The 23,409-nt window shown below is 40.8% G+C and overlaps 1 protein-coding gene across 6 annotated transcripts in view; it reads right to left on the bottom strand.

Moving 5' to 3' along the window:
• The window catches only part of ZMYND11 (zinc finger MYND-type containing 11), a 106,227-nt gene extending 86,151 nt beyond the window's left edge, over positions 1 to 20,076 (bottom strand). For 4 of the 6 annotated variants that reach the window (XM_013185736.3, XM_048050543.2, XM_013185738.3 and 1 more), the window contains exon 1: positions 19,865 to 20,076. The gene's annotated coding sequence lies outside the window, so the exon portion shown is untranslated. The remainder of the gene's footprint in view (positions 1 to 19,864) is intronic. The other 2 variants (XM_066991461.1, XM_013185739.3) reach the window with 1 other exon arrangement.
• Between the last annotated feature and the right edge of the window lie 3,333 nt (positions 20,077 to 23,409).

Here is a 23,409-nt window from a genome sequence, read left to right as displayed (position 1 = left end):
GCAAATAAATTTGTTTAAGAAGGTCTGTCTGCAGGTACGGCCACGTTCAATTCTCGGCAATGCTACAGACCTACTGTGACGCAAGGAAAGTTTCTTAACTTCAGCTAAAAAATGTTATCAAAGCTTTATTTTTTTTAGCAATTCGTAAGTTGTCTCCACTTTTGTAAGACTGAGGAGAAAAAATCAACATACTTTCTGATGATAATACTCTCTAGGCATACTTGAAAGTTGAGCATTCAGATTGTATGAGTGAAAATTGAAGAAGACACTCGTGTTTAATATCACTTCTGTTTAACATCACTCAAGAAATACAAGTGTGGGTCTCATTCTATAGGACAAACACCCTCTGTGCTGACATTTGAAACCTGACAACTGACCTGCAAGAACAGCAATACGCAGTTCTCTGGAAAGCTATTAGGACAGCTCCAGATTTTATTGCCGTGAATGCCTCAGTTCATGATGACAACAGAACTTCCGACGCCACGGCATAAAGCACAAAACTTCTGAATGGCCTGTATCCAAATGAAGACTGAAATATGTTTCAGTCTTCACAGAGAAGAGATGATGTTCACTCTGAATAAAGAAATTGTAATAGATTACTGGTAAGGAAATTGCTAGCAAGATTTTTTGCCTCTTGAGGATTTTAAGGCGTATTTCTCTGTGGAGGTAGGTGATGCTACTTCTTGTGTCATTCTTTCTTCAGGTTATTAGCAGTTTTTCAACTGCAAAATAACATCTATCTAGTTACTAAGTAAAAAACTTGCTACCTTTAATGTAATTCTTACAAACTAATAAAAAAGCCATAGTAGCAAGCATTTTTCACATTTTCTATGGCTTAAGCACAATTTCCTGCTGCTACAGAGGTACCATCAGCTTGGTTCCAGCCACGTTTATAGAGCCGGTAAACAATTTAGTGTACTACATCTGTTTGCCTTTTACTTTTGCCCTTGCATTCATTTTTATCAAAACCACATTCTTTCCATCCACTGCACCCACAAAATAGCATGCATCAATTCTTACTTCTAATTTTCTATTCTTCTAGTGTTAAAAGTATCAGTATTTTACATTCAGTTGCTTCAGGCCTTAGAAGCAAACCTGTCCCCACAATAAAATGGAAATGTTTGCCTTAGCACTGTGCAACTTTCCCCTGCTAATTTATACTCCAAATGCCTCATGACATAGCAAAGTGCTGCTGCTCCTTTACAGGGAGGAAATCATGCCATAGAGAATCACATTCAAAATCTGCTACAGGCACGTAAGTGAGAAGGCATGACTGGCAAATAACTTCACAAAACCTGATGAGGTGTTCTCCCACTCACGACTCAGAGCTGCAGATGCCTTGCTTCTTAATGCAGTGGTGGCCAGTGCACAGCTTCTGAACCAGTCCTGCCTCAAAATACCTCAGGTGTGGCTCCACGAGAATGCCAGTCACGTAACTGGCAGCATGGCCATGCTGATGCAGCAGTGGCTGAATACATTCAAGTTGTTGGATTTGGAAGAAACAAGTCAACAAGGGCTGCTGGAGCAAACATCAACCTAGCACTCAATGCTTAGGCGAGCCCAAACCCGCATTTCAGGAGCCCTCAGCTCTCCAAAGTACACGTTATGGGGGTTTTGGCTCTCGTATAGGAATTTTAGTGTGTAATCCACAGAGTGAGTAAGTTTGGCCACGCTTGCCCAATACAGTAAACACTGAAAAACAGCCATGACATGACACACATCTAATATAGACATCAGAAATGCTAATGCTTAGAAACTACACCTAACTTCCAGACAGCATTTATTCAGACTGGCTCTACACAGTTATCTTCACATCAATATTGTTCTGTGACTTAAGTGGCTTTCTACTTTTCTTTCATAGTCACCTCCTTCTAGACATATTTATAGAGATCATACAAAACATAGGGATTGATTGAAGACACATTTACTGAATTCCCTGAGTAAGACATGAATCTACTCAAAGACATGGGACACCCATGTGCTAAACATGGAGAAGGTAACAGAGGTAACAACATAGCTTCCGCCTCTCTGTTGGAACACTACAGAAATGTCAACATCTAATCCATAACAAATCTAAATCCTAGCTAATTAATATAAGCAGACAACAAATAGGAGTAATAAAGGTTAGATATTTTTACTGCCTCGGCAAGATGACATTCAAGTTTCAACCAGTTGTTTCCTCATCTAACATACCTATATGGCCCACAGATACACGTTCTTTCCCTAAATCAAGCTCTGACTGGAATGACTGAGTACGCTGTGAGGAATTTCAAGAATCTTACTTTGAAGACAACATGAAGTATCCCAAGTCTTTTCTGGGAGCCTTTTTGTTGTGCCCAAGTGAAGGAATCTTAAGGAGAGATGTACGCTAAGCTTGGGAGCTCTTGAGGAAAGCACTGGCCAACTGAATCCCTGGAGGAAATGGTCTCCGGCCTTGGGATCAGGAACAAACCTCAGCTGGGCAAGGTGAAGGAATCAGTTCAAAGGAGACAGACTACATATCAACTGTAGTCCACTGTAAGTGATGGGGTAGAGGGAAGTAAAATTGGGCCCAGATCTCCTGTACCACCTACAGTACACACATCCAGTGTGGCCCTGCATCCCTCCTCTAAGGCCAATTTTGAGAAAGCAAGGACAGAAGAGTGATAAGACCACAGTGAGTGGCAGCTGGATAAGGTTGCTAGCATTTTTTCCACAAGCCATCTCAGCTGAGGATCTTGCAGCCTTGAACATTTTATGCTGACAGCACTTTAGAAGATTCATTTTCCTTTTTTTTTTTTTTTTTCATTTTACAGTCAAGGAACCAATACACAAACAGCTGTGTTCAGAAGGCCCAGTGTAAGTACCTAACTTTGGCATCACAATTATCAAGGTTTGTGGTTTCAGAAGTCTGACACGTGATTTTTAGCCCGTCCCAGTGAAATCAGAATAATTCTATCCAACAACTAACACTCTCCAGTCTATTCTGCTGTGAATAGTCCAGGGCATCTCCAGTTGGCTCGCAGCTCAACGCATTATTTTGGTATCTTTATGCAAAACAGAGAGTCTCCATCACAAACTTGTAATATAGACGAAAATAACATAAGCACATTAAGCTGCTTTTGCTTGTCACCCCTGATGAACTTCATATGGCAACCAGACCAAAAGCCCCCGCTGAGCCCCTGAAGCTGAATGTGAAACGGAAATATCACAAAGAAACACTGCCAGCATCCCAGAACATGACTCACACTGCTTAAGCACCAAATCATTGCAGTTAGAAGATTGTGGTTTGGGTATTTTGTAGGGATAGATCAAGCACTCTGAAGCTGCATTTGCTGAAGAAAGTAGGTTGAGCGCTAGGGCTCCTAACTTGGTACCGCTTCTTCCTGTGCTGGTTAACCTCAGGCAAGTCACTGCGCATCTCTGTATTACTATTGCCAAATGCAAAACTAATTACACTAATCCTTGTGTAGCACTTAAACGTTTATGGATGAAAAGAATTAATCTAAGAACTATTTATTTTATTATAAAAAAGAACTACAATACCATGTGAAAAGACAGGGTAAAGTCTCTTCTGCCAGTCTATGCCTCTTGACAGGTATGAACCATACATCCAGGAATGACTACAAAACCCTGTCTAGAATCAATGGACCTTCCCAAGCAGAGTAAAAAGGGAACTGAGAAGTGAAAACCAGTCAAAAAAACTTAGGGAATGCTGTTAACTGTCCTAAGGGACAGATTTTCAAGGATGTCCAAAGACAGAGGTTAGGTTCCTACGTGGTAGGATTTTCAGACAAGTATTTATCGAATATACTGAACTCCCATTAATATCAATGGTAGCTATGTAGTGTACCCTGTGCAGACAGTTTCTGCAACTTTAATCACTTTAAACACCAGTGAAAATTTGACCCCAAGTAAACAAACTAAAAAGACACTTTTTAATGTTCCTTGTATGACTATTGTGGAAAAAAATTTTAGGCGGAAATGTGACTTTTAAATTGCAGTTTAGCAATCCATAAATGCTAATGAAATCCCCTGCTGTCTGCCCTGTGATAATTTTTTCCTATTAAAAGCTTGTTCTTTTTTCAATCTAATAAGCACATCACTATTCCGAGCACATTCATTGTTCAGTCAAAGTTTAAATTTACAGTTAAAATAAAAAGAGAGGTCGTTTACCAGTAACCAGAATTCTTTGAGATATGAATTCTTCACATGCAGTCAAACTGACAGGGTACATATATGTTCTTTCAGTTAAAACTAGTCTTACATGCTTTTTCACTGCAATTGTATAAGGCAAAGACTGTTCATTTCCTCCCAGCGATAGACATAAAACTCGGGGAACAGCTAGAAATTCTGAGGGAGAACAAAGCAGTCAAGAAGAAAGCATGGATGTGAACTACACATACCAAAACTTTGCATATTGGTAAATCACGTCTTTTTCCTCTTTTTGAGCAGAGCACAAGCATAGTTTAGCACAGTGACATAAACAACTACACCTGTACCACTGAGTACCCGAGGTCCTGGAGTCTTTGGTACCAACCACTCTAGCACTGCTTTAACAGCATACAGGTCTGAGTGATGCCACAGCACATGGTGAAGGTAGGGATGGAAGCCCAGATAGCATCTTCTCGAATAACTCAACTGTTCATAACAATGTCATTAATGTCATGTGCTCTGGAAAATTAGCCTCTGTAGTCACAGCAGGAGATTCATCTCAACAGTCCAATAGCAAATTCTGACACAGTCTCCAATCGACTCTGACAGTCTGCGTGGAAATGGCTGAGCTGCTAAACCCTTCAGAAGCACACATGAATAGCCTGAAGTGTTTGAATGTGCGAATACAGAAGTAGACACCCTCCTGACATAAAAGTGTAAAAATCAAGTTTTGTTGCAGAGGCAAAAGACAGGAGAGTAAATAAAACCTGCTGATTAAAAAGTATAGTTCTGCCACCATTTTAGGCAGAAAAACTAAGTTCACTCAAGAGAATGTGCGTATCTCCTTCAAAAGCCTCTGAGGGACTCAGCTTGATAAAAGTACAAGTATTAAGCACCAAGCCCAAAACCTTTTTGGGACTGAGAGTCCAAACTCTTTTAGCCTTATGCAAATATTCCATAACAGCTTTAATGAATGATACAAAAGAAAAAAGAAATAGTAAGAAGCACATGGATTTCGTTCCCAGAATGGGCAGCATGTGGGTGATGGATAGCTTTCATCATTGAAGTATTCCTGCCTACTTCCATTAAAAAAAAAAAAAAAAGTGACAGAAAAGAGCCAACTAGACATAGACTGCTAAATTGTTAAGATCTGTCTACCCCACATGGCTGAAAGACTGGTTTTCAACTCTTTCAAGTAAACATGACAGAGACTGATTGCTGTTACTAAGGCTCATGATGGAATTTTTTGTGGGCCCAGTCCAGGAGAAACAGGTAAAGTTATCTAAGCTGGGTTACATGAGAACTAAAGGAGGACAGAATAAACAATCAGTACAGTTCTGCTAGATAACTGCTTAAAGGTTTGGTACTGTTGTGCATGCATGACCTAAAGTGAGTAATATTTTTGTTGAAATTCTTTCCAAAATACTGCCAAGCAAGATACGCCCCCCCCCCCAAAAAAAAATGTTTAAAAGCCCCAAATAAAAATAGAAAGAACTACAACTTTCAAGAGTGCATGCATCGTCTTAAGTCTTTTGCACAAATACCCTCATCCAGTACATTATGTACTGCTTTTAATAGCAAATGAAGTCATGTAAGAACAATAACAGTAAGAAACACCAGTGTGAATATGCAAATTCCAAGATATTTCCAAAATACTTTTCCAAAACCTTTCTCCATTTCTCAAAAACAATAGAACAACAAAACCCAAAAATCTCCTTTTGTAGCCAGTTTATTCGAGATGAGTATGATTTCACTCACAAGTGCTATTCAAAAACATTTTTCTTGAAAGCATTTTCAAGATGAAAATTGTTTACAACTTTTTTTCCATGCACTCCTAATGTCTGTGGCAAATGGAGTACATTCAGGCTGTGGACGAAGCACCTCTAGAGCAGACATAAGTATTTTTGGAAGACCATTGGGAGAGTTCTTGTAAATATTAGTCTGATATGGTTATGCTATATGGCTTAATTTGGATTATTCTGAACTCCTCTGGAAATCCATTCCAAGTTAAAATTGATTATTAATATTGTTTTTTTAAGAATCAGCTCACAGCTTTAATGCCTCAGAGCTCGTTAAGTTCATATTTCTACAGAACAGCTCTCCACAACAGGATGTGGCTTGAGTTCTTTTTTTGACCTACCTGTTACTCCACAGTAACAGGCAGCAAGTTGTTCCTATTGCAATTTAAACAGGATCCCGAGACATCGAGTGGCCAGTGATAAAATGTGCCTTCATATGTAGAAGAGGAACATTTCTGCACCAGTAAATGATTGCCATGTGCAGATCTATGATTGACTAAATCCTAGGCACATGCATACACCCAATCGACTCTGCCCTTGTTGATACACACATAAAATGGGTGCCCAACCTCATGTTGTAAAGCCGTGAATCAAACCTTTATCATTAAGTGAACTGCATGCTGGGCAGAAAGCCACTGTTCACTGTTTTGAATCTTATTTTCTTAGAATAACCTTGTAACAAAAATAAATATATATATAGTTTTAACCACAATATAGACAGGTATTATTTCTCCTACCAGAGAATTATATCTGTTTCTGCTGCACAATGCATCATATGTATACCAGTGTGCACTACTCAACAACTTAACCCATTGTGTACCCACTTTGTAAGGAGTGCCTTCTACAAAGCATTCTTGAGCTATATATACCTTATCCCATGTTCTTTTCTTATCCATCCCAGATCTATGTAGTTTTCACCTCTCCTTTCTCTCCATCACCCGTTTGCTCTTTTCTTTTACACTTGCACTTCACCGATTGCACTCTCTTCTGTTTCATAAAGCCTGAAAACCCACCTCTTCTGTCAATGATATTACTTAACATAGCGCTTTGTATTTTTTCTGTACTGCATCATGCCACACCATGTTCATTCACACACAAATACTGATTTTAATTTGAACCAGGGATTCTTGTAACTTGCTTAGCCTGTGCTGTTAATTTGTAAACTGCCACGTACACAAGGATTATTATGTAAATAAACAACAGTAACAAACTCCAGGTGAAACTATAAAAACATAGGTAGCCAGAATGCAGCTACCCAAACTGGAACTGGGGCAAGAGGGCAAGGACACCTATTCTCATAGAAAGTGACGGTGGATCACTAAAATGGCTTGGATTAGTCAAAATCATAACATAAATACACACTTCCAACAGAGTATGAAAAGAGTACAGCATAATCTATCACCTAATTACCTTATGTACCTGCCGAGGGTGCTACAGCCTTGATAACAAACCCCTTCTCACCATGACCTCCCACGGCAGCTGGAGGTAGGCTGAGATGCGGGAAGCGAAGGTCATCATTGAAATGCAAGACAAAGGCATCGCGAAGCAGAACATCGTGCCGGGGGTGTTCCCGTAACGAAGGCTAACAGGCAGCTCTCCACCAGTCCCAACTGCTCAGTTAATTTCATTAATAAAGTGCAACTCCGAAGAAATGCTCAAAGATGGGGCTGAAATTTCAAACCGTCAAGAGCTCTTTTGCTTCCTAACTTTAGTAAGGCAGACATGAATAGGTTGGGTACCCGTTGTAACCTCGTATTGCACTTTATTGTTTTGTTTGATAGCCACCTGGCCACTACACCCACAAGAAGGTGAGGCTGGGCTGCGATCCCGCTGACACCTGTTAGCTCTCCTGCTCCAGCCCACGTGGTCGGCAGCAAAGCCGGCATTCCCTTGAAGGCACCCAAGCCTTAACTCAGCCACCCAGAGTTTGCAAGCCTTTTTCAGCAGACATCTTCAGCTCCCTAAAAAAAATGCAAGTATGTTGCATTAAAACAGACTTTTTGCTTCTATTATCACTCGATTCTCGTTGAATTTTTTTCTTTGTCTTGCAGCAGGGTTTCAGCAGGAATTTATTTATTTATCTTGCTGAGTTGTCTTCCATGACTGAAGTTCCCATTTACTGGCAAAGAAACACACAGAATAGGCACTGCACATCCGTCCGAATTTGCAGCTGATGCAATGCTCTTCCAGAAGCGAGCAGAAGTATCACATCCCCATTGAAAGTGCCTTGCGACACAGCTCTTGCCCAGCGAGGGGATGACATTCATAAAACCTTCCGTCAAATTCCTCCTCTACTGTCAGATTCCTCGTGTATGTACATCATTTTTTGATACTTACAGAAACGAATCACTACCCAGAGAGCCCAGAGGAAAGTATAACAAGAAGTCGTACCAAAATTGTCATCAACTAATATAATAAAACTATTAAAACAGTCTGAGAGTTAAGCCAAAGAGCATTGTGCTTATTAGGAACACACTGTAAGTAAGATGAACAATTGACACACACACATTTAGAGTATCTCTGATGAAGGTACAGCAACAGAGAGATACTTAACATGATCATATCCAGTCGTTTGACTCAGCTTTGAGTGTACATCAGGAATGCATAGGGAAATGCACCAAGGGATGCAGACAGATTAAATTAGCATCTCTGGATTCTTAGCTTTCTTTTAACAAGTGGGAAATACAGATCCCAGACCTGTGCAGCGAGTCCATCTTCATATGAAACATTACTTTCTTGTTCCACCTGCATTAAGCCAGACAAAACAACACCTCAGAAGAGCATGAACTTTTCTTTTCATCTCTGTAGGGAATTAACTGAGAAGTGCAAGGGTGACCCTTTAAAAACCACTGCTGCCAACTGCATCACTGCCAAAGAATTTACCGTCTCTTTTTATACAATATGCTTGCCTATTGCATACCAAGAAAAGGTTTATTCCACTGTGAGTAGCTCCCTCTCAGAAAATACCGGACACTTGAGAGCATCACGTCTCGCTTTTCCTCCTCTTCACTACCACACATTAGCTGTTGCCACATTTCTTCTCTCTCTTTTTATAAATCTAGATCATTGTCCTTCTGCTATAGGACAATAGCAGCACTTACAGTCCAGGAAATTAGTTTCCTCCTGCTGCTGAATACATAAAATACTTTTCCCACTTTTTTTTTTTTAATGTGATATTTAAAATTAAAGAATAAGCTGTTTTTAGAATTTTTGTTTTTAGCTTTAGAAAGTTATTTAGGGTCATCATTTTAAAAACGTGGCTTTCATTTTCATGCTTGCAAGCTATGTATCCCGAGAAAATATGTAACAGCAAGCTGATGCCTAATTACATGACTTAATGTTGCAAAACTCTGTATATAAAAGCAGAACTGCCAAAGAAGATCAAAATCTTTTTTTCCCCTTTGTTTGCTTTGGTATGCATTTTTTTTTCAGTTTAAATTATGTACAGAAAAAAAAAAAAAAGATCCTGCATGATAAGACCATGAATTCAATTGTTTTCCTTTATACTGTGTATAAGTTAACTGGGATATTTAGTTTTGTTTGCCTTTTTTTTTTTCCTTTCTTCTTGCAGACATGCCACTTAGAAGCCACTAAGCCCAACAATATTAACTCCTTACCAGTGTCTGATAGGTAGATGACCTAGCCACAATGTGAGTAAATAATCTAACTGCCAGATCAATGCACGCAGCACAAATTAAAATGGCTGCAAGCATCTCCAAGCATAAGATTAGAGACCCAAGGAAAGGTTCCTCCTGCTTTTTATTTTATATTTCAAAGAAATGTAACTATTTATTTTTAAAAAATCCACGTTTTCCTATCAGAAATAATGCAGCACTGTTCTAATATATGGTGACCAAACAATGTATCTTTAGTGTCAAAAATCAGCCTACATTTTGCAATTCTTATACTGAATAACCTCATTCAATGCAAACAGTCTCTGCTCAAGAAACATAATGGTGCTAGGATCTGGTCCAAAGTGAACTGTTACATCACGCATGAAGATAATGAATGTTAATTTAAAATAATGTTCTTTCAACTCTAGGTGTTTTTTTTTTTTTATATATATATAATCAATCAGGCCTGAAAATGCATGCATGCGCTCTCACTGCCACACGCTCGCTCTCTGTCACTCATACACAAACACTTCATTATATATTCTCATTCGCAGACATTCAGGAGAAAATTCTCTGCAGGTGTAAACTAATATTGCTGCACTAAAGTCACCAAATTATTTTAGCAAAGTAACTGGCCCTCTCACACACACGTTGTGACGTGTGTACCCAGACTTACACTTAATGCACATTTCACATCAAATTTTCTCTTTCTTCCTTTCATATGTGCGTTTCCCAGCTCTTATTTGCACTCGACAGACAACCGCTACGGGCTTTCATTAGCTCACACCTCGACATCTCTTATCTCCATCAAATAGCGCACGAAGAGGCAGGTACACATGGCTCTTTCCTGCAGCTGGGGAGGAAGCTCTAGATAAATACCAGAGGAGAAAGAGCTCTGCAGACAAAGGCTGCAAGGCATTCGGAGAGGACAGAAGAATAGGCTTGACCCAAAAAGCAGCAGGCATTAATGTTATTAGCGCAAATGTTCAATTATTATATGAAAGAGAATTTTAAATATTCTCAAAAAAAAGTTTTGGAATAAAAACCTATTTTTCTGCATAACAACAGAAACCAACATCTAAATGCTCATTGCTGGGGAGCCAATATGGAGGGAAAAAAAAGTTCTCTAGAGCCTCCTACATCAGAAAATTGGTGATTTTTGGCTCCTTTCTACGAGACATTTGAAATTTGTCTCCAGCCACTGCCAGACTCTGGATTACATGTCATGCTAGTTTGATCAAGAAAGGCACTTGGCATGTAAGAGGAGCCAAGTGGGAATTTGGGCACCGTTCCTTCCCACTGGCCCAGGAAAGGCTGCAAGGGCTTACCCACAAACCTGGCAAAGCAAACGCTGTTCTGCTCCTTGGTGCACCAGGACACAAAGCATCTGAGCCTTTGGTTACCTTTAGCTGCTATTTGTCAGCATTTCCTGTGCCACTACGAGGGGCAAGAATTTTTTCATGTGATTGAAAGCCACACGTCTTCAGAAGTTGGGGATACAAATTAGGCTTGCACTTGGACGATTTGTAAATGGGTTATTTTTTATAGAACTCTCTCTTTAAAATTATTCAGATAAAGAAAGTCAATGTGGATTAGAAAACCTAATAAAACTGACACCTGGAGGTACTTGACTGCTAATCCCTGCTTTCTAAAAGGTAGGAGTTGAGTAAGAGGAGCTCTCAGGTCTGGAATCCGAAAGGAGTCAGGGGTATGCTTCCAATTAGAAGGTTTTATAAAGAAGCCTCCTGGGAGCCAGAGGAGTGGAAAGTGCACAGGAAAAGGAAGAATCTTTCTTACACCAAGTATTTCCTGTGAGTCTATTTACTCCAGGTCAATGTAAGAAGAGGCTGACAAAGGTACAGAACTGAAAGATGCAATTACTAGGCTGAGAGTGGCCAGGTTTCTTGCTTTCCCACAGCAGGTCTGAAAGGCTCCCAGGTATGCATCAGGACCAGCTCACTTGCAACCTCTCCTTCAAAAAGATGCGTCAGCAAAATAATTTTTTGGAAAAAAAAGTAAAGATTTTAATACTTATGACTACTTTTGAACAACCTGACATTACATTCTAGAGGTCAGACGATCGATGGGAATTACTGCTGATTAAAGCACAAAACCCCTCTCATCCACCCCCACCTTTAACCAAGACCAAGAAAAGTTTTCAGAAAGCTATTTTCATCGGTGAAAATAAAGTTCTTTTTTTTTTTTTTTTAATTCAGAGAACGTTACTATCAACGCTGTATTATTCAGTGTGCTGTATTATCTTCAAATGTCACTTGACAAGCACGATGAGTGACACTGGAACATCCAGCTTCCCAGGAAAAGGTTCACGCAGTCGGTTCTTAGGAATGTCCTAGAGCCTCGACTGTATTTATATGAAGCTAAAAATGGTGCCAGTCTGGTTCCTGTGAAAACAGCTAATAACAGTTACATTTCTTCTTTTACCAGTTTCCTTTATTAATAATTAACTCTTCCTGTTCTATACAGACTGTAAGAAACAAAAAAAAATGTGAAAAGCCACTAACAGAAAAATGTTATCCAGATTTCCTCTGTTTTTCTCTTGGATATTGTGAATTCGTTTAAAAACTGGCGTTCATGTAGTAAATTGTCTTAATTTCAATAGGAGCAATCATCTATGTAAAATTTAGCATGTAAAAATGTTTTTTTTAAAATAACAATACTCATACAGTTGATATTCAAAAGGCATGAAAAATGCCAACATGACATTGAGTATTCCAGCCGAAGTATCCAAAATATTATGTAAAAATTATATAGGCAAAACAAATTGCAACTGTGCTCTTCCTTGATATTTGGAGTTCCACGTAAAGATTTAATTTTTGCATATTTTATGAAAAATAAGCTTGATTCATCAGCATGCTCCAAGGCCTATGCATTTTTATGTCAGTCTGAAACAAATGCTTATATGACCAAAGTCTCCATCGTTATATTAATATTAATCTACCGATAACAATGAATTTTCTGCAGTGAACATCATCAATTTTCATCAGTGAACAATCAGTACCCTGTGATTACGCTTTATGAAATAGCAATTCTTTTGTTTTGATTTTGTACAATTTTGAACCTGAATCTTAAATAATTGCTTGGGGAGAGGGGTTTATGCAAAAACACTGGGTTTAAGCTGCCCCCAAAGTCAATAATGGCTCTGAAGGTACCGATCTCAAGATCAACAATCGACCAAAAGGAAAATCAGAGAAAAAAAAAAGCCATCATTCTAAGGTCAAATTTCCACTTTAACTTGTGTCTGTGAATGCACGCACTGCAATGTTGCTCAGCGAGGGACACTCTTCTCTTTGGAAGTTTTCTGTTACCAGCAACGACACCAAGAAAACAGCAACAAGGCACAAACAGTCAGGGCAGGCTTGGCTGTCACTTGGCTTCTGACTTGAGAAACATCTGTAATTGCAAACAGGTATTTGCAGAAGAGAGGATCTCTTGCTGAATACTGAACGGTGTCTGAGACTTAACTGAAAACAATGAGAGTTTGCTAAGAAAGCTCTCGTCTCTCCGATCTTTTCAAAGATTTGTTGAGCAATAACGTATCCAACATAATTTTCTTTTTCTTTGTGTATTATTTCTAGCTACTTTGGGATTCCACTAATCATTTTCCCACAACTCCATTTTGTTTCACTTCATCGCCGCTCCAGAAGGTTCCAATAAAACCTAACGTTGTAAGATAAGAATCACTCTGCTAAAATTAGTGAACTAAGTACAATATCCCATGAGTCACCGCCTGCTACTCCCATCCACCTATCTTTAAAAGACCAGATAATAATGCCGTACTGTAAGTGCACGAGATCAAAGTACAAATACCCACTTTCCAAAATGCCACTTCTGAGCCCTACACCTACTAGCAGACTCCTACAGTCTGTAGCTGAAACATTAGTTAAGTCAGCTGCAATAAAATCATATATTTGAATATAAGGCAAGTTGGTTTCATGTTTATTTTTAACATGCTAACAAAGGAAAAGGAAATGAAACATGAGAAATGGGTAAACACCAATATATTTAACTTTTTTTAAGTAACTAGATCTTAAATTGGTTATATCCTATTATGGACAAAAATGAATTAGCAGAGCAAGACCAGTTGTTTGCATGCAAAAATGTAATTCCCACAGAAAGGGCGAATGGGATGTTATTGGTATTTTGGCAGGTATACTCCACTTTATTTTTTAGCCAATAAGTGGATAACACTTAAGGTTTCACCCTCTGGTGTTAAAACTATTTGTTAAGAATTTGTTTTATACCATACTGCAATTCAAAATTGTATGTAGAGTCATAATCCTTGATTTAAAATGTTTATTCTGCAATTATTTAACCTTAGAATAAAATATTGAATATAGTATACAGGTATACTCAAAACTATTCTGTTGGTGCACTAATAACAATACTTCACTTACAATTTTTAATACGTTTGTAATTTTGAAATACTATGGTCCTGCCACTTTAACCAGTAATGTACTTTAAACTCAAATTATATGTCTCTGTACTTGCACAGCAGAAACTTTTGCACTTCAGTGACTGGAGTGGAAAATGAGAGATTGGAAAAAAAAAAATCAAAGAGTCTTTTGTATACAAAACTCTCAATAACAACGCTTTGGATTTATCTGCGTGGTAGAGCTATAGGTCAGGCTCTGACGGGATGTTACCAAAGCTGTGTGGCCTAAAATTAGATGCCATGAGCTTTAGCTTGGGTTCATGGACATGTCACAGTGCCTCACTAGTGTGCCTGCTGTCATCTGCCAACAAGACTAAAAGATCCTGTTTGTCTCAGGGGGAAAGAAAACAAAACAGGGACATAAAAAAAATATGAATGAAATATTATTAAAACGTAAGGAACGTCAGCCTCTAGGACTGTACAGTTCTATGATTCAAATAAGTTCACCCCTTAATAACTTGTATATTTAAAGAAATTGATTGCAGCCATCTTGTATCGATGCATATCAAATCAACTGCAACTGCATGTGTTACGACTTTAGATACTCGATGAAACAGCATAGCTAGAACAAGTAGCTTATTTACTCTTTCTGGAACACAAATAACGCTAGAAATCCACTATGCAGTTATTTAGTTACCACTAAAACACATCTCTTTGCATGGATTCAATATTCATGGCTTAGTTAATAAATAAATAATAAAACAAACAGAGTTCAGACTTGCCCAATTAGCTCAATGACAGACATTGGTTTAAACAGATAATAAAGCTATGTTTAAAGCCCAGAATTGAATATACTGAAAAAAAAGAAATGGCCCAACACAGCCCTGCTCTCCAAGAGCGATGCATGCAGACAGGCCTCTGAAATCAAAGAGCTCTGTGTGCCATAAGGGTTCACACGTTCAGCCAGAGGCCACAGTGTTTATTATACCATGCACGGCCACTCCAGCACCTACCAGCCCACTCCCAGTTACGTACACTACATCCAGGAAGTAAGGCTTTTTGGAGAAACTTTTTTTTGCCCCCCACGGTTTCAAGACAAATTTGAGTTGTATTAAAAAAAAAAGTTTGAAACGTGTTCTGCATTTTGTATAGATTGCAAGATACTCCTTCACTGCTACTGAATTTGCATCCTCATAACACACTGAAGATTATTTAAAACTTATTTTTAGGAATGCAAGAGTTAACTTATTAAGAAATTCCTGCAAAATGGAATCATGACCTCATCTTATAAACTACCTATTTTGCAGGCTATATTCTCCCAACTGGCAGATTAGACCTTAGAACAATAACCCAATTATGAGCTAAATTTACATTCAACTGATCGAAAATCATCCAGAACCTGACAAGAACAATCTTTGTTCACAACATTTAGCACAAGCAACTCTGACAGACCAAAATGTATGAGCTACATAAAAGATGACGTATGTTGCACTGCCCAGCTACCAAGGGCACCACGCTCCAAGTACTACACAAGTACTATGGGAGTGCTCACCGCATCCAGAGACTTTTTTAAAAAGTAAACTTACACACATATGGCAAATGATTTTAAACAGCTCAGCATTTTGTGAACCAAGTTTATCACTGGTATGTGAGCCACACATACTTTGGATAGATTAATTTTGTTTATAGTTCAACTTAGTATTTGTAACAACCTACATCAGGGATAAAAGACTTATTTTGCTGATATTTATGCTGCTCTGAATCTAGCTAAAAACTCTTCAACCGGTTTAAGAAGAAAATCTGATGTTCCCATAAGACATTTGCTATTAGAACACTGTTCCTCTTTCAGGACTTTTATCCTGAAGAGATTCACTGTCTGAAGTCCTTACAGACTCCGAGAGCTAAACGCTCTGTAAAACAGTAGAAGGCAGTAACTATGAAAAATAGTTAGTTATGTCCAAGGTTTGTGAACTCACAACTGGAGTTAGATAGCTAATTCCGAAACGATTCTGATTCTGGAATTCTCCCTGATTTTCAAGTTGTGTGAAACACTGGAATTTTATAACGAATTAGACAATGCAGACAATTACAGAGAGGTTTAGATGCCTAAAATTAAGAAAACATCTTCAAATTTTGTCTTTTATCTACCTAAGTATTTCATCCTAATTCAGAGATGGCAGCTAGCACAGTTCAGAGGTCCCCATGCTGCAGTTTGCTGATAGAAATGCACAACAGCCTACATGTAGCCTAAGCCACTTCCAGGGGAGTTTCAGGCCAAATTCCTTGTCCATCCACCTCATTTTCTTTTCCAGGAGCACCATGTCTGCACCCAGTGGGCTGTACATCTCAACAAGGTGCAAATGCTGAACACACTTTACAGCCTTTCACTGGCTCATTTGCTCTTGAGATGTTAGGCAGAAAAGATGATCCAGGCTCCTTTCCCACAGAAGCCTCAAGTCCTTTCTAAGTTCCTTCTTCTCTCTGCTCCAAGGGCAGGTGGGATCTGAACACTAGCTGCATGCAGACCTCCTCCTACCTCCAAACAGAATAGACACAGCACAGATCACAGCAAACAACCCAGCAGTTACATTTGTTGTCAGCACAGTGATTACAGCCATGAAATTCTTGTTATTTCGGTAGTATTCAATTTTTCCCGAAGAACTAAGAAATGTTGCCTTAGCTCACAATACATAAGGGATAAGACAAACTACTAAGAATTTTGGTTTATGGGGACCAAATTACTGTTTTTAAATGCAAATTTAAAAAATAAGAATCTGTAAAGTACTTGTTTAGATGAGAAAAAAAAATACACCAGTTTAACTGCAATGGAAGACACTTCTAGCACCCTGCACTTCTTGTTCACAATGGCATGGAAGTGATCACACTCCAACTTACTACACTCAGTAGTGTAGTACGTTAACAAGCAGTGTGTGAAGGTGGAAAAACTCAACCAGTTGTAATTTTGTCAACAGAGCTAAACTCCTGTATTCTGATACGTGAAGTACATCCATAAACTAAAATGAATGAGCCAATTTAAATTGGTTTACTAACACAGAGAAAAAAAAATCATGGACAGAATTAGCCTGATTCTTTTCACTTATCCACAAAAAGCACTTCTCTGTCAAATTAGCATGACAAAGCTCTGAAGCGTGGAATAGGAACATTCTCCTAGCTCACCAGCAAAATCTTAAGACCCTCAACCCAACATCCACACACTCAGAATTTCCCTTACTGCTGACTTCATCCCTAGGTAATTTCCACCACACTATCCGGCTCATTAGAAGAGTCATTTTTCGACGGGTAAAGGAGTTTTCCAGGAGACCCTCTTTGTCCTTTAGGGGCTGAACCTGACACCAAGTGTAAGTCGCAGGTGCCTCTCCATGACTGCAGAGACTACTGACCCACAGGACAGTCAACCAAGACAGCAACTCGTTTCCCCATTCATAAAACCAAACTCACAATCAGAATGAGGTGCACTCTACAGTCCTACCCTACCCCATCCCGTTCTCCATTAAAATATCTGGTCAAAACAGAAAAGGTTTGTTTAGGCATGGAAAAGCTGGCATTAACCAAAAATTCACAAAGGGAATTATCGTGAAGATACACTCACTTTTATATAAAACAGCAGTCAGCAAACAGTCTACTTCCCTAAAGGCTTTCTGTAGCATGCTCAGAATGGTTGATAAGAAAAATTATGAAGAAAAAAAAAAGCATGGAGAGATGCCAGGTCCTTCATGCTGAAGGATGAGGGACTAGAAGTACCCAAGGGACTGCAACCCGAACCACGCACTGGCATTTCCACTCCCACTCTACCCCCCCACACCTGTCTCAGTGATCACCCTGGAAGAATTAAACAATTCCCTACAAAGAACAGCAACAAAGTTGGGGAAATAAAAGAAAAACAAAAACAAACAAAAGACAAAAACCAGTATCACTAAGACAAGAAAGCATTTTCTGCATTTGTCCCTTTCCACTGCAGTAAGATCTTTCAAAACTATTTTACAACAAACAGCATTGCTCCTACAATACAAAGACTGTGGTAGATGATCCCAGGACATTAAAATGCCAAATTATGCAATTATAAAACCAACCAGCACCACATTAGAGTTTTTCATCCCTTTTCCTCTCTTTGAGTCACCCCTTGCTCCAGCGCTCGCAAACTTCTGCTTGCCACATTTGCAGAAATAAATAAATAACACAAATCCCAAAATTAAGCGTGCCGTTTTCAGGGTAAGCCCCAAAAGATGTGCAAAGTTTTCCAAGTCTGTAACATCAATATTTTATGGGAGGACTTTTCTCTGAAACGCAGGGAAGGTCAGGGAAGCACAGAAAGGCTCCCCACCATCCCCGCCACAGGACACCCCCCACGTATGCTTTCATCCTTTCCTCATGAAAGAAAGGAGATGGATAGGCCTCTGGACAATCCCTGAGGTTGGGGATGATGAAGGACAACGCCTCAGAAAGTGCACGGAAGGGAGTTATGCGGAGACGCGGCTTGGAGGGGCGGGGAGCGGGGGGAAAGTAAGACAAAAAAAACCCACATCGTTAAAGACTCAGCAGTCCAGGCTTTCCTAAAACCCGACCTCCGAGCCCCGGAGGTCCCTTTCATGCCCGGGGGGGGAGCGAGTGAACTATTCTTGGAGGGAGCGGGAGGCGTCCCCCGCATCGACCCCTTCCTCACCCCGGCCCCGGGCAGCCCGAGGGCCGTGCCGGAGGACGAGGCACCCCGCTAGCGGGGGAAGCCGGAGGCCGCCCCCCAACCTGCCCTCCCGGCGCGGCAGAGCCGGGCTTTAAGGCCGTCCCCGCCGCGGGGGTGGCGCAGCCCGCCCGGGGGCGGAGGGCCGGGGCTGTAAGCTCACCCCCAGCCCCGGCCCTCTCCCTGCCCGCCTGCGGGGAAGGGGAGTTATGGCCCCGCTCCCGGCTTGCGGGGAGCCGCCGTCTCCCCTCTGCGGAGGAGGCTCGGCGCTGTCGAGCAGCTGCCATTACTCGGGCCGAGACCCAAGCAGACATTCCCCCCCCACCCCCCCCCCCAAACCCCAGCGAGGAAACGCGGGGGCGGCGGGGGAGAAGCGAGAGAAAGGAAAAAAAAGGGCGGGGGGGGGAGAAAAGCGGGGAGCAAAGCTTGTGAGAATAGAGCCGGGGGGGCGGCGGGGCCGAGGCCGGGCTGCGCCACACCCCGCTCGGCCTCGCCTCTCACGCGAGTCCCCGGCTCCCCCGCGCCCTGCAGGCCCGGCGGAGCGCTGAGGGCACCGTTCCCCCCGGGGGGGGCCCTCTGCCCCTCTGCCCACCCCACCGCCTCCTCACGCCCCGACCCGATCCCGACCCGGGCTGAAAGTCTGGCGAAACCGCCGGCTTTTTTTTTTTTTTTTTTTATTGGAAGCCGAAAGCCGGCCGGGGAAGGCGTGTAAGGACAAAAATAATCGCCGTTAATAATCACACGCGCCCCGCCGCCGGCCCCCTTCTTCTCGATTTCCAAGCGGGCTGCGAGATAATCCTTCCCACTCCAAAAAAATAATATATATATATATACATATATATAAAAATCCCGCCTTCCGTCCCCGTCGGCCCCCCCCCACGCTCCCCCTCCCGCAGCCCCACACATTTTATTATTAAGTATAATTGCTCCCCCCTCCCCATATGCTCCCCCACGGGGCAGGATTGCCCCCTCCCCTCGTGCCCAGCCCTTCCCCTGTCCCCTCTCCCCCATCTCCTTGGAACAGTGTGTACATGATTTTGTAGTTTTTTTAAGGCGCCATGTTTATAATCCTCCATCATATTAAAAAAAAATCCACCCAGCATGAGACACGGTGTCTCTCGCACCCCAAAGCCAGGGAGGCAGACAGAGAAATATCCACAGGGCTGTAAATTCAACCCCCCCTCCCGCACACACACCCCTCCTCCCCAGACTTAAAAGTCTCTCTCACCTTGTGCTGCTGCCGCTGCTTCTGCTGCTGCAGGGGGGGAGAAGTTAAGCCAGGGGAAACTTTTCAATCCCTTCCCCAGGCCGCTGCTGCCTCCTCCTTCCACATATTTTTCCCCTCAGAGTTTTATTGTGTCTGAATTTTCTCTCTCTCTCTCCTCTTCTGTCTGTCCACAGTTCAGGTTTCTGGGGTAAACAGGGTTTAGGATGGTGCTAGGGATATTTGGGAGAAGGAGAACTCTAGTGGTGTCTGCTGGAGTTGCTGTTTGTTTCTTTTATTATTTTTTTTTTAATAATACATTTGAAACGGATCTTTAACTATTTATTATATATGTATTTTATCACACTCTTAGATCTGGATCCTCTCTTATTGCAGAGGAAAAAATTACCAGTTATCTGACCTCTTATCGTGAAACCCAGTTTGGAAAACATCTTTAAAAGTGGATACACACCTTGGGCAACAGAAACTAAAGCATATAGAAACAGTGTTCTGTCCCAGAATTGGCTATGTGTTCCAATTATGGGTCCACACTTTCACTGCAGGATTAGAAAATCTAGGTAATATGAAACTGTAGAGGTATATATATATACATATGTAAGTAGCAGGAAAACATGTACTTTTAATACCATTTTTACATAGACTATGAGATAAATATTAATTATTCATAAATGTCTAAGCAAATGCATTCTAAAGTTTCTGAAATACTCAAGGAATTAAATAATGGAACAGTAACACATTTTATAATTGATTAAACTCGACTAGCACTGTGACATACTTTATTAAAATACACTATAAGCTTAATCCCGTAAAATTTATGCATGCAAATAATTTTACTCACCTGAGTAGTCACTAGTATTATTAAAATAGTTTTGGAATACTAATAATGAAAAAAGATGCATCCATTCTGCCTGTTCAGTCAAAGAATTTAACACAATTTACACTCTGAACAGTGAAGGTTTCTCTAGTGTGTTTAGTAAATAAAATTTCTAGCAGTGTCTAAAACCACATTTTGTTTGAGACTGCTACATCAGGACTTCACCTCCACTTTTAAAAAATAAAATGCAAATAAGAGCTTGTTGAATGGCAGTGATAAAGCTTTACTTATGTTGTGTATTTAAATATGAAAGAACATTTTACATTATCTAAAATAAATAGATAGGAAAGAAAGTGCTGGTAATCTGTTTTCAAAGGGTACTTGAGGGGCTGGGCAGATACCAAACAGTGATACTATAGTTTATTAACTGCATTATATTGCTTTCATTAATAAAAAGCAAATGAGATTTATGGGCAATTTTTTAAGTAAGAAGGACACTCAGGAAGAGATTTAGTGTCAGTGTAATTACAAAAAGGCTACCTTATGTTAAGCATTTAGTTGTGATGTTTGGCTCAGATTTTGTTAAGACTTGTAATTTTCAAAAGACACTTGATTGAAATATATGCCAAGTTTCCATAGGATATTGGTGGCTTGGCTGCCTTAAGTTCCTCTGAAACCTGCTCTATACAAATTGTATCTGAGCTATATTTATATATGAAGGAAAATGTTTGGGTGCTTATCATTTCTACGGTTTCCACCATTCAGTCGAGCTGGCAGGTCTACTCAAGCAGGTGTGTTTTAGGCATACCAATTTTTGCTACCAGAAGCAAAGAGGAGAGAAAGGTACCCAGCAGCATACAGAACCGTCTTTAATTCTTCAGCTAAACCAGCCAGATACCCCATACAACCACGTTGGCTGGGGGGATTCTTTGGCATACATCCAAGACAAAGCTCCAATTCCACTCTCTGGTTCTTTAGTGAGAAGATTCATTACTCTGACACAGTGCCTTCTCCTTACCTATACAAATATTTACTTAAGGCAGAAGTTCAGCTATCTTCAGTATAAAAAGGTTTTAGCCCTTTATCTCTCAGGTCCCATAGAGAGCTGTCAAATAAATATTTAGGCCGCAGTTTCACGAACGCGGAAGCATATGCAGGATTGAATCCTTATGGTTTGCCTTACCTTACAGGGTTTTTTTTTTCCTGGAATCCACTGCTTGCCAACAATTTGTTGTAGTTAACATATTTGTAAAGGGTAGTCTGGACCGTCTCCAAATATTTGTTTCAGGATACAAATATTTGATTTTGTAAAGAACAAGGTATCCTAAAGCAAACATTTAGGGAGTGTCTACAACCATAACTACTTTACCTTGTGTGAGCTGATGGGCAGTGAATTAAATCAACTGTAGAGAAACAGGCATATAGTTTATATATGGGTGTTGGTGGGCCTTGTTTTGAAATGCTTTGATATCCTCTTTAGATCCCTCAGCTAGCCAGTTTTATTATATCGCCTTCGTGGTGCATATTGAAGGATAAAAATGATGCATTTCCCAATCATTTTGATTTATTTTTCACTGTATTGGAAAGACTTTTTTTATGTTCATTAAGATAAAGAATTGAAGTGACTCCAGCTGGTCTTGGTTAGCCTCGGTTCTTGCATTTATCAGCGTTTAGTGTGATATCTCCCATGCACGCTTCGCGGAGCCCTTTTGGCCATTAACTTTCCATCGGCAAAGCGAGCGAAGAGCTTTAAAGAGTTAACGCACAACTCCACTACCAAGCCGTGCAGGCTGAGACAGGCAGACAATAGGAAGGAAATCCCACCCTCCCACAGCACTGGGCAGCAGTATGTTTCCTCATAGGCGCTGGGAAATGTTTGTTAATACAAACGCTGGATTGGGGCCGTCTCCAGCCCCCCCCTCCCCAGGGCGAGGATTGGCTGCCGAAGCGGGCGAGAGGCGAAGGGAGGCCGGGGGAAATTGAGGCATTTCCTCCCTCCTCGGCCTCGAAGGTCCCTGGAAAGGATGAACGCGGAGCTGGGTGTGTGAAGCTGGACAGGCTCGTCTCAGGCTGAAGGAGCTCAGTTTGGGAACCAGTTTACCTGTCAAAACTCAATAGCTCGCAGTGTAATTGTAAGGGGTCCAGACATCTCTCTCTTTTCTTACTTGGTTGTGGAAAAAGAAAATGCACCACTACTGCAGTGTTAGAAAGCAAACACAATAAAGTTGCTTCCTTTCAAGTAAAAGTACATACAATAGAAATACATCAGGCTACACGTGTGCCAGTAATGTGCTGGTCAGGTCTACTGCAGCATTGTTGTCGGCATTGTTTCACATGTAGGCAGTACTGGAGGATAGGAGAAGAAGCTGAGCAAGGCAGAAGCACAGTTTTGCCAGCACGTGTGTCCAGCCTAAGAATGTAATTTGCTGCAGTGAGTTAAAGGGGTCACTGGACAGGTTCGTGGAAAAGAAATCCACTGCAGGTTGGAGCCACACAATCCACATGTCTTGGGAAGTCCCTGAGCCGAAAGCAGTTTGAAGCAACACTAGTGGGCACAAATACATATGTGCCTGGCTGGTGCTGTGTTCCTGACGTACCTTCTTATGGCCAGAACATGTTCTGGGCACAAGAAGGCTGCTGCTGCCTGCAGTTTCCTTTTAAACAATACTATTCCTTTTCAAGAGATCATTTTGCTTTCAGTGCTAGTACTGGACAATGCTACAATGTGTGGATG

This window comes from Anser cygnoides, chromosome 2, assembly GCF_040182565.1.
Source record: "Anser cygnoides isolate HZ-2024a breed goose chromosome 2, Taihu_goose_T2T_genome, whole genome shotgun sequence".
In the NCBI taxonomy this organism is placed as follows: domain Eukaryota; kingdom Metazoa; phylum Chordata; class Aves; order Anseriformes; family Anatidae; genus Anser; species Anser cygnoides.
The sequence above is the reverse complement of the archived record's forward strand: the minus strand, read 5'-3'. Positions and strand labels throughout refer to the sequence as shown.